Consider the following 11814-nt stretch of genomic DNA (forward strand, 5'->3'; position numbering starts at 1 on the left):
TATTTTTAGGTCGCCCGAGGCTTTCATCCCCTTCGGAGGAAAAGTCGCCTCACTCGGCCTGAGCCCCCCCGTGCCACCGGTCAGAGGCGGGGAGCGCTTCCGCCCTTCTGGCAGGGCACGGCTTCCCCGCGGCCACCGGCGACACCTCCGGTCGCCACCGCCGGGCAAGCGGCCGCGCAGCGGGCCGCAGGTCAACGAGCCGCCTCCGCGCCCGCCCCGGATCCGGCAGCCGCAAGGCCCGGCAGCCGGCGGCGTCGGCGGCAGCGGGACGGCCAAGCCCCGGGCGCGGCACATGCGCGGCCGCGCAGCGCTGCGCGGCCCCCGCGCGCCCCCTGGCGCCGCCCCCCGGGCGGAACGGGGCTGCGCTCGGCTGCGGGGCTTGGCTGGGCGGCGGCCCTGCCTGTCTGCCCTGCTGCCTCGCATCCCCGCGCCCAGGTTGCCCCGTCCTCCCCGGGCCACAGCACCTGCCCAAGGGAGCGCGGTGGCGTCTCTGGGGCCGGGCGTTGAGTGCGGGGGCACGTCTCAGTTCTGCCCCTTCAGCCCCACATCGCCCCTCTGTGCCCACCCTCGCTTTCCTCTGGGGCGAGGAGGCCCTCTCCATTGCTGGGGGAGGCCCAGGGCAGCCGTCTGCACCTCCAGCCTGCTCCACAGGTGAGTCCATGGTGACAACGCGCTGGCCTCAGCATCTCCCTGTGCCGCCCCTCAAAGACTGGCTCGCCTGACGCCGACCCCATCCTCTGCCCAAGCGCTTCCACAGGGCACATCCCCTTCCTCGTCACAGGGCACAGGGCGTTGCAAATATGGCTTCATTTACTTATGCAAGTCCTGTGGAGGTGAAGGGAACATTAGCCTCACATTACGGAAGGGAAGCAAAGGTAAAAACTACCTACTAGGCTTACACACCCTGCTTGGAATAAAGTCTTGTTCCACTTCAGGTCTCCTAAGTAGAGCACAATAATGCTTATGGACACAAGCCCGTATCAATGCTCCAGAATTCACCTTAGTTCTTAATTTACTGAGGTGTGGTTAGTGCTTAAAACTGTTTACTGGTATCACTGCGTGCTTCTTCTTCATTAAGCAAGCCAAAATATAGCGCTCTATGGAATCATCCTGGCAGGTTTACCAGCGAGCTTGATGCCTGCAGGGACCCTTATGCCCAGCTTTTCCAGAGAGCTGTCAGTTTCTTGCAGTCTAAGCTTTGCGCCATGTGCTCCTGAATGCCATGTCATCATGAAGAGACATCACTGTTTGCTGAGGACTTTTTAGTCCCCCTTTCACCCCCCCCCCCGACTTCTTAACCAGCTCAAATCTAACATCAGTTGGCTGTTTATAAGTCATCGCTGTTACTATCTACCTCTGTCACGCAACCAAATCTTCAAAGGCAGCCTGGTTGCCAGCGTCATCCCATTTTATGAAACAGAGAAGCTAACACCAGGATGCCATGACCTCCACGAGGGGCAAAGTGTGCAGCTCCTGATCTCCGCTTTGCTTTAGGCAGATGAGGTTGGCAGAGGTGTGCAACCCACCAAAATGGAGAGCATCAGTCATGAAATGAAATGCAGTTCTCCACTTGCTACAGAACAGCAGAAATTTAGACTGAAGTCTAAAAAAGCCTTTGTTTGATGTATATATGAGCAAAATAAAAAGACATCTTAGAATCATAGAATCATAGAATCATAGAATTGTTGAGGTTGGAAGGGACCTTTAAGATCATTGAGTCCAACCTTTAGCCTACCCTGACAAGAGCCACTTCTAAACCGTGTCCCTCAGTGCCCCATCTACCCTTTTTTTAAACACCTCCAGAGATGGTGAATCCACCACCTCCCTGGGCAGCCTATTCCAATGTTTAATAACCCTTTCAGTGAAAAAATGTCTCCTAATATCTAATCTAAACCTCCCCTGACGTAACTTGAACCCGTTTCCCCTCGTCCTATCACTTGTCACCAGGGAGAAGAGGTCAGCCCCCATCTCTCTACAACCTCCTTTCAGGTAGTTGTAGAGGGTGATAAGGTCTCCCCTCAGCCTCCTCTTCTCCAGGCTAAACAACCCCAGCTCCCTCAGTCGTTCCTCATAAGGTTTGTCCTCCAGGCCCCTCACCAGCTTTGTAGCCCTTCTCTGGACACGCTCCAACACCTCAATGTCCCTCTTGTAGCGAGGGGCCCAAAACTGAACACAGTACTCGAGGTGGGGCCTCACCAGTGCCGAGTACAGGGGGATGATCACTTCCCTAGTCCGGCTCACCACACTATTCCTGATACAGGCCAGGATGCTGTTGGCCTTCTTGGCCACCTGGGCACACTGCTGGCTCATATTCAGCCGGCTGTCAACCAACACTCCCAAGTCCTTTTCTGTCGAGCTGCTTTCAAGCCATTCTGCCCCAGTCCTGTAGCGCTGCATGGGGTTGTTGTGACCCAAGTGCAGGACCCGGCACTTGGCCTTGTTGAACCTCATACCATTGGTCTCAGCCCATCGGTCCAGCCTGTCCAGATCCCTCTGCAGAGCCAACCTACCCTCAAGCAGATCAACACGCCCGCCCAGTTTAGTGTCATCTGCGAACTTACTGAGGGTGCATTCGATCCCTTCATCCAGATCATTGATAAAGATATTAAAGAGAACCGGCCCCAGCACCGAACCCTGGGGGACACCACTTGTGACTGGACACCAACTGGATTTAACTCCATTTACCACCACTCTCTGGGCACGGCCATCCAGCCAGTTTTTTACCCAGCGAAGAGTACACCTGTCCAGGCCATGAGCAGCCAGTTTCTCCAGGAGAATGCTGTGGGAAACAGTGTCAAAAGCTTTGCAAAAATCCAAGTAGATAACATCCACAGCTTTTCCCTCATCCACTAAGTGGGTCACCTTATCATAGAAGGATATTAGGTTTGATAGGCATGACCTGCCCTTCACAAACCCATGCTGACTGGGCCTGATCACCCTGTTCTCCTGCATGTGCCGTGTAATGGCACTGAGGAGGATCTGTTCCACGACCTTCCCAGGCACCGAGGTCAGACTGACTGGCCTGTAGTTCCCCGGATCCTCCTTCCGGCCCTTCTTGTGGATGGGTGTCACATTTGCTAACCTCCAGTCAGCTGGGACCTCCCCGGTTGTCCAGGACTGCTGGTCTTCTTCAAGAATAAGAGAAAATAAGACCTAACGATGAAGCACCTAGATTTGTTCTGTCTTGAAAGGAAGGTCGAGGAGAGCTATGGTAGAGTTCAAGCACAGCCTTAATGGTGCCAGGGAGGGGAGAGGCAGACGATATGTTTTCCTTGCCATTTGAATATGTCCATACCTAACAATTCCAGGCAGGGTAGCTGCCTGGGAATTTGCCCTGCGCCTCTGGGAACCGAAGCACATATGGCACATTTAGAAATGACAGGTGGGGCAAAGGTGGCTCTTAGGATGCCTGCTGTTAGAAAACCCAAATTAGATTCAGAGCTGCAGGCCACTCCATGTTACAGTAGTCCTAGTGCTACTTACTGCCACAGTATGCCTTACATTTTTTATGTTAATTTCTTTCTCTTCACGACCCATTCATGGGTAATGGACTCTAGTCCACTGATGACTGTTGAGTACATAAGAGGTGGCATCAAGTGTGAATGAAGATCTCTGCTGGAGACACTAGCAAGCCCAGTCACTACATAGGCTGTCACCTCTTCCCAAGGACAAATTCCTCAGGCCACAGCCATAGCAGCAGGGATGGCCACGAGAAGAGGAAGGTTTTGAAAGGGTTACTCAAGTCTTAGTCCTGTGCATAAGGCTCCACCCAGTCTGGTAATGGGGGGGATGTTCAGTGCATATTTCTGGGCTTAACTCACAGTATCTTAACATTACCCCTGGGATGAAATATACCTTCTTTTACGAGCTCAGGAGTGGTAAAATAAGAACTTTGGTGAAGTATGCAGAGGTCATCCTAATTCATGAAAATGAAACTGGTTCCCTCCAAGAATAATTTACTGTGTTTTGTTACCATATTTTTGGACTGCCATTATTTTCTATACTTAATCTTTTATGGGGCTTTTATGATTTTATTAAACTGGGAGTTCATTTATAGGGAAGGTTCTCCTGCTCCTTTCCCTGGTCAAGACCCTAGTACGCAAAGTCAAGTTTAATTTTTATTTTTCACTTTGCGGTTCACCTCTTAGAAACCTTTTAGATTCTGAAGGAATATAACCTCTCCTACAATGGCAACCCAGGGACCAAAGGAAAGAAAAACAGCAGTGTAGCTTGCTTTTATGTTCAGGGACTCCTTGTGAAGCCTCTTTAGAGAAAATCACATGGCAATCCTGAAGAGCATAGTGACACTATACCATCACGTTAGATCCTCTTCACATCCACGCCCAAGGACACTGATTTAAGAGTAAAACAATGTGACGGTGTAGCCTTCAAAATTGTTTATCTTTGAACTCTGAATCATGTTCACTACCTCACTCTGTACCCACGGCAGAACAGACCATTCTGTTCTGTACCATGTAGTACCTACATTCTATCTCAAGTGGCCTGATCCGCTGCTGCTAATCAAGTAAGTGAATCCCTCATCCCTGAAAGGGAGAGAAGCAGAAATCATGGGGGACTCAGGGTGATGAGCTCTATTATACCTTCATAAAAATTATGGTGGTTTTATATTTGGCCTGTAAGTAAAGTTCAAGAGCAAGGAGCCACATTTCACTTATTGATGGTGAGATGAATCTGCGCTTGCCAGAAGCTTTCTAGCTGACCCCCAGAACAAAGAAGGTACCTTTGTTATTAAAAAAAAATAATCCCTGTATCATCCTTGAAAAGGCAGTCAGAATTAGGAGGTAACTAGTCCTTTATTTCTGAGGCAAGCTCTGCTGAACAGCTGATACTGAGCAGGAGGGGATCGCTCAAACATCTGTCTTTGTAGCAGAGTTGGAAGCTTCTGAGATGGTTCCCCATAACTGCAGCTATAAAGAAAAATGAACAGGCTGATTGTAGGGCAAGCACGATTTTTAAAAATGCTTTAATTCTTTGACTGTGCAAGATTTTTCACTAAAAAACGGAGCCTATACTGTCAGGCATTTCTGTGTCATTTCATCCCATCTGTTAGGTATGTAAGTATTGAGTGCTACTCTTTTTTTTTTTTCAGTAAAAAGGTAGAAAAATTGATGCGTTGCCCTTCTTTTCATTAAGGGAAGGAAGTGAGGAATGAATACAGACTAAGGATATATTCATGGCTGTTTGCTGTCATTTCACACAATTCCAGAAGTGTACATAAAAGGGAAAGTAGGGGCCAATAAAAGCAATTTTCTGAGTCCTGTTAGCTGCCAAGTGGAATGACAATATATGGTTAGCTGGGAATCTGCAAGATTTCTCACCTAATTCTACTGGACTTAAATTTTAATTTGCCCCCAGAACAAAATCTCTAATTGCAAGAAGCAGCAGCTTATTACATGTTTTATGTGACTCTGACTCACACATTGACCAAACTGTAAGGAAAGAATTTTCCCTTGCATACAGATGATGATCCCTCTTGGATGTTCTGTACCTAAAAATTCTTCACGATTTACTACTAAGAAACAGAGAATGAGAGGAAATTATCTTCATCTGTTTCTCTCACCCATAAAGCCCAAAATAGACAAAGTGTTAGAGCAATTGCATACCCTTGCACCTTCTTCTGTTAACTCCTCTTGCACAGCCCTCAACTAGCAAGCCGCTAAAGAAAAGAAATACGTGTGGAGAGGAACTTTTATATCTCAGGTATCAGAGAAAGGCTTGCAGTAAATACACGGGGAAAACATAGAAAAAGAGTAGAATTAGGAGTTAGGAGAGTAAAGGGGAAAAAGAGGAAAAGGGTGCCTACTGAGACTTCTCTCTCCAGACACTCATGATCAAAGCCCACCACTGCCATTAGGCAATCAATCTGCAGTTGCATACATAAAACTTTGGCAGTGTATAGTCTCCACTGCTTTCAACAGAGGCTTTAGACATCTGAAACTGGGCACTCTCCCAAAATTTAGATCCAGTTGCACTATACATTCCAGAAAAGACAGCACCAAATCAGAGGCCCTCTTTTACCCATGTTATTTTCAAGCCGCAGTGTATGAAAAGTTATGCTCCAGCCTCCCCCTTTTAACCTCTTGTGTTGACTATGTTTGTGTCCTCCAGCTTCGTCAAATGGCACACACTGCTAAATGCATTGTTGTTTTAGGAGAGATTACTGAAAATGCGTGCCTGTCCTTCCTGACTAATTCCCTCCAGGATCATTTAATCACCTAAAGGCTTCTTCCTTTTGTAAATAGCAATCTACATCAGCGTAACATTTTCTAAGTGCAATGCAACTTGTTTCATAAGATGAGTGACCCTGAATCTCCTGATTTGTCTTGCTTTTCAGCTTTCAAACCTCCGTGTCTTTTGTTCTGGGACGTTCTCCTGCTCTTGATTCAAAACCAGTCCTAGCAGCCAGTCAAAGTTTTAGCAGCTTCCTATTCTCGCTCACTCCACAGTCAGAGGTTTTTCAAGCAGCTGCACTGGATTTCCTCGCAGGGAGATGAATTCAAAGGAATTCTACAGTTGCAATCGAGGCACAGAGGGCAGCCTTAGTTACTTAATCCTAACCTATCTACCTCTATTTCTAGATGCTTCTGTCCTCCTCTCATTAAACACCTCTTTAGAGATAACTTAATCTCACTGTATCTAAAGAATACAGAGGCTGCCCTACATTTAATAGATTTTACAATTCCAGAATACTCCATTTCTTAATTATCTATATATTTCATTCCATTATCAGAAAAAAAGTGCAGTAGCTATAGATATACTGGACATTTGCTGAACTCTTCCACATCCACATAAACGCCCTGTGGAATGTGCAGCCTCTGGTGAAGTTCTGCAGGAGGGATCCTTCTACAAGAAAAAGTCAGAGACCAAACACCACTTAATAGGATACACATAGAAGTGTGGTGAGATCCAGAGCATGCCCATGAAATCATCTGTGTATTTATGATAAGAAGCTCACTCCCTCTTGGATAACCTCATGATTGCTTTTGTTAAACCCTTGGCAGCTTAAAAGGCATCTTGCTTTCCAGCGTCTGGGCCTTCTTCTTCTTTCTCCCCCATACAAGGGCCCCCTCTCTTCACTCAGCTCCCACTCTCCCTCTCAAATGACATTCTTTCTGTACTTGTCTGCGCAACAGCACAAGGCCCAGGCTGTGTCTCTAAAAGCCAGGAATAATGCCCCAGTCTCTCTGAGTGATTGATGCACCATCCCTGGAGAACACTGTGCCTTGGTCAGAGGGGTTCGCAAAGCCACACACGTTAAGATACCTGCTGATCTGTTTTTTACTTGCACTGTAATTTCAACACAAGAATTTGATGAATATTCCTTGACTATGTGGTGTTTATTGTCGTTGTCGAGAAGCTGAAGCCCAAGATTTCAAGGTAGATCCCGACAGGGAATCACACACACACAGAAGTATGTTACATAAAGGTCTGTATTTAATACTTAAAGGACTTAAAATTCGAGGAAAATATTTTGCTTCAACAGATCTATGAGTCAAGTATTTAGTTCAGGCAGTGCTGCCTATTCTAATTGAACACACACATAGCCTTACTTTGACTAGTCTATCTAGAGAGCTCCAAGCAGCTGACATTTCCTTTCCTAAACCCTCGACCTCCTCTGCCAAGGCCAGAAGACATTACACAAGTACCTTCGGTGTGTGTCCAAAGACTAGAGTACAGCCCAGGATGTGGACACTTGCCCATCTTGGGGGAGCGGAGACATACTGCTTCACCTTATGCCTGAGCCTGCGCCCGAGGCACGCGGACATCTGTTACAAGACAAGCTCTGAAGTGTTAAGGTATTTGAGTTTTACTGTGATCTTAATAACTGAGAGCAGTTCTGTTCTTTAATGTTAAAGGGGATGTTCCTTTTTCCATCGAGTCAACAGCAGAATTCTCATTAACTTCAGCGTTAAGTGGGAACATTCACTGAGCGCCTATCAGGGGGAAACAGATATGGTGAAAGTTGGAGAATTGTAAATGCCTACACCGAAAAGCTTGATCCAAATGCCCTGAGATGCTGTCAGTTCAGGAAAAGCTTTATTGATAACCCTTTCAGAAATTAACCTCCTGCTTTTCTCCAGTTATGATTTTGTATAAGGAAAGCTTAACCCTTAGGACATTGACATTTTTCCGAATCACTGTCAGAGCACAGCTGGCTTTCAGTCAAAAACTATCCTAGGCAAGATGGAATTTGGAAGAAAATAAGGTAATTGCTATATTAATTTATATAGATAATTAAACAATTTAGTTAATTTACAGTCTCTAATTATATGCTGCTATACGTTATTTTTCTGTATCTCTAAGTCTCATGAGTAAAATCAGAACTGAAATGACTCTGTAAAGCTCACAAAGGTTTGCCAAGTTTCAACTAAATGTTGCCATCTACTGTTAGAATAATAATAAAAAAACCACAAATGGGTGAAACTAGCGCTGTAATTGTGGAAGAACTCAGTGGATATTTGTGTCCTATTGTGCTGATGCACAAGGGATTTTTCTTTGAATGCACAGGCAATAATATGTCCGTAAATCCTTCTGCATGTCAGAGGGAGAACAGAGTTCATTGTTTGCAAGATCTCATTATGATTACTTTTCAGCTTCTAAAAATGTTGTAATAGTTTCCAGATCCAGCATTTATGGTATTCAGTATGTTGAGAGAAAATAGGCTTCATTGAAAAGCTTGTTCTAAATGTTCCTCATCTATGCTTTTTTTTTTTTTCCACTGAGCACAGAGAAAAGTGATAGTAACATGCGTAAGAGATTTCTAAACATTTCACTAGTGCAGTATTAAAAGTTAAGAACACCCCCTCCCCTTTACTGACAAATGCATAAGGGGTAGCTTCATATCAAGATCAGGCACAAACACCTAGGTAAGGACATAAAGAGCTAACAGGTACAGACCACTTCTGTTCTGAGCTGACAGTAAAAAAAATACTGTCTTTTACTTTATGTACAGCAGAAACAGAATTTAAAAAGAGTTAAAAAATCTCAAAGAGGACACTATCCCTAAAGCTCCAAAAATGAAGGCGATGTGCACGTTTCCATGGATGACACTGGAGCAGGAGATGGATTTCAAGCAATTATGGGATTTCTGTGTTCCTGCTGTGTGTGCCTTAGCTGGCATACTACACTTGTTTCTTCATGTCCCGTATCTGCTCATTGAAAGGGACCCATTGAATTTTCTACATCAGATTTTGATGGAAAAATACAGTAAAATACATTCACCTAACAAGGCCTAGTATGTTTCAAACAGAACTTCCCGTAACTTTGAAAAATCCTCTGCCTGTGTGTTGTTTTATTACATTCTCAGACAAACATTCTCAGCTGCCTGTCACAGGAATGAGTTGTGAAAAGGTTAGAGGCTATCCATACTATCTAGAAAAGAAGAAATCTGAATACATAAAAAGCAAAAAAACATGCATAGTGTCATGCAGTGCCACCTACAGCTGGAACTGTGAATTACAAATGATTTTTCAGCGAGGCTGTAGGGACTTGGTGTTGCTGTTGATGGAACAGCATTGTAGAATGGCTCTTGCTCAGCTGCACAACACAGAAGACAAAATTAGGGGAATATTAGTCTTATTATTGTTTCAGAGTTTCTTTGAATTCTGTCAATTTATGGGTTTTTTTGAATTTTTATTATGTAAGTTCTGATTCAGCAGACAAGTGCAGTTAATGTGAGGTGCAATGTAGGATGGATTGAGAGACATTGAGCAGTAGACCTGGTCACTGGAACTGTGTACTGAATAGTTTGGTTCACCTTTTTGTGTTACCAGCATGAAAGAAAGAATAGGTTAGCCAAAAATAGTGTCACAAAAAACGTGCAGGTCTCTTTGTTAGGAGTTACGCAATAGAGGCCAAAGCTCTAAGAACTTTTTGAGATACCAAAAAAGATGGGGTTAGGAAAGCCCAAACTTAGCAGAAGCTGAAATTATCAAGGGAAGTGAATGGCAGCAATAAGGTCTTCTATGGAAAAGGCTAAGGCACTCAGTGACTTCTTTGCCTCGATTTTTACTGGTTGTGTTTGTCTTCAGGTGTCCCAGGTCCCTTAGTCTACTATCAAGGCCTTGGGGAATGAAGCGTTACCCAGGGTAGAGGAGGACTGAGTTTAGGAGTACTTAAGCAGGTTGGACACATACAAGTCCATGGGACCAGAGAGAACACATCTCAGGATGTTCTGGGAGCTGGCTGATGTCCACACTCTGAACCATCTTCAAAGAGTTACGGTGTTTCAGAGAGGCTCCTGATGACTTGAAAAAGGTAAGTGATGCACAGCCGTGTTCAAAAAGGGCAAAAAGGTGGATATAGAGATTGTCAGGTTGGTCAGATTCATCTCAGTCCGTGGTAAGATTATGAAGTGAATCATCCTGGAAGCCATGTCCAGATGACGAAAGGAGAAGAAAGTGATTGAGAGCATGGATTTAGCGAGGAAAAATCATACCTAACCAACTGGATTGCCTTCTATAACATCCCATATAGACAAGAGAAGAGCAGTGGATACTGTTCACCTCAGCTTAGTGAGGCCTTCAGAGCAATCTCCTGTAGTATACTTATAGCCAGATTGGTGAGATATAGACAGTATAAATAAGCCATACAGTAGCTGGAAAACTTTCTGGAACTTCAGGCCCGTAGGGTAGTGGTCAGCAGTATAAAATCTGTTGTTGGGTACTTGTGACATTCTGCAGGAATCAGTCTGGGGCCAGAAGTGTTTAAAGCAATCTTTTACTTGCAAATTTTTTGATTATGGATCTTTTGATTGTAAATAAAAAGCAAACTTTTCTAACTAAGAAACTGAATCCAAGCATATGCTGAAATTTATTACTTTCTTTGCTTCCCTAAAATGTTATTCCTTTGGTTGAATCTGCTTTTTGGGCTAGAATTGTCAACCTGTTGAAAGAAAGCCTGGTCATAGCATGCTAATGATAGATCTGATAAAGGAGGCATCTTATTACACATGAGAAGAAGTGCCTGCTTCCAACAGATTATCACTTCACCACCCTTTACTGCTAGCCCTAAGCTGTTCTGGGAGGTCTCCTGCATTAACTCCAGTGCCTTTTCAGTGGTGGCAGTAGAAATTGCTTTACAGTTTGAAAAGATAGCTCTGATTTACCTAATTCTGGTGATAGGTTGCCTAGTGGACACCACAAAAAACCTCCAACAGCAGACATGGCAATGTTTTTACTAGGACTGCCCCCTTCTAATGCTGTCAGTGAGAACATTTCCCAAAAAAACACAGTGGAAATATCTGGCTTCAGCATGGCTATAGTGTTGGTGCTCCGATACATTAAAAGGCATGTCCTGTTCGTAGATGAGCTGTGCTCTTTCTCTGCACGAGCAAACATATCTAGGGATAGTTTCCCATTAACTAAAGCAGAGATATAGCACAAAGAAGGAAGCAGTGGCCAGTCCAGTCTTGTCCATGCAGGAGAAGGCTCAGTGGGGATTTTATCAATATATATATATATCTATACCTGAAAGGAGGGTTTAAAGAATATGCAGCCATGTACTTTCCAGTGGTGCCCAGAGGCAGGACCAGAGGCAATGAGCACAAACTGAAACACAGGAGGTTCCCTCTCAACATCAGGAAACACTTTTTGTTGTGAGGGTGACCCAGCACTGGGACAGGTTGCCCAGAGAGGTGCTGGAGTCTCCATCCTTGGAGATAATCCAAAAGCTCTCTGGACACAGTCCTGGGCAACCTGCGATAGGTGGCCCTGCTTGAGAAGAGAGGTTGGACCAGATGTTTTCCAGAGGTCCCTTCCAACCTCAACCATTCTGTGACTCTGAGCAGCTTTT

The sequence above is a fragment of the Larus michahellis genome, chromosome Z (assembly GCF_964199755.1).
Source record: "Larus michahellis chromosome Z, bLarMic1.1, whole genome shotgun sequence".
NCBI lineage: Eukaryota > Metazoa > Chordata > Aves > Charadriiformes > Laridae > Larus > Larus michahellis.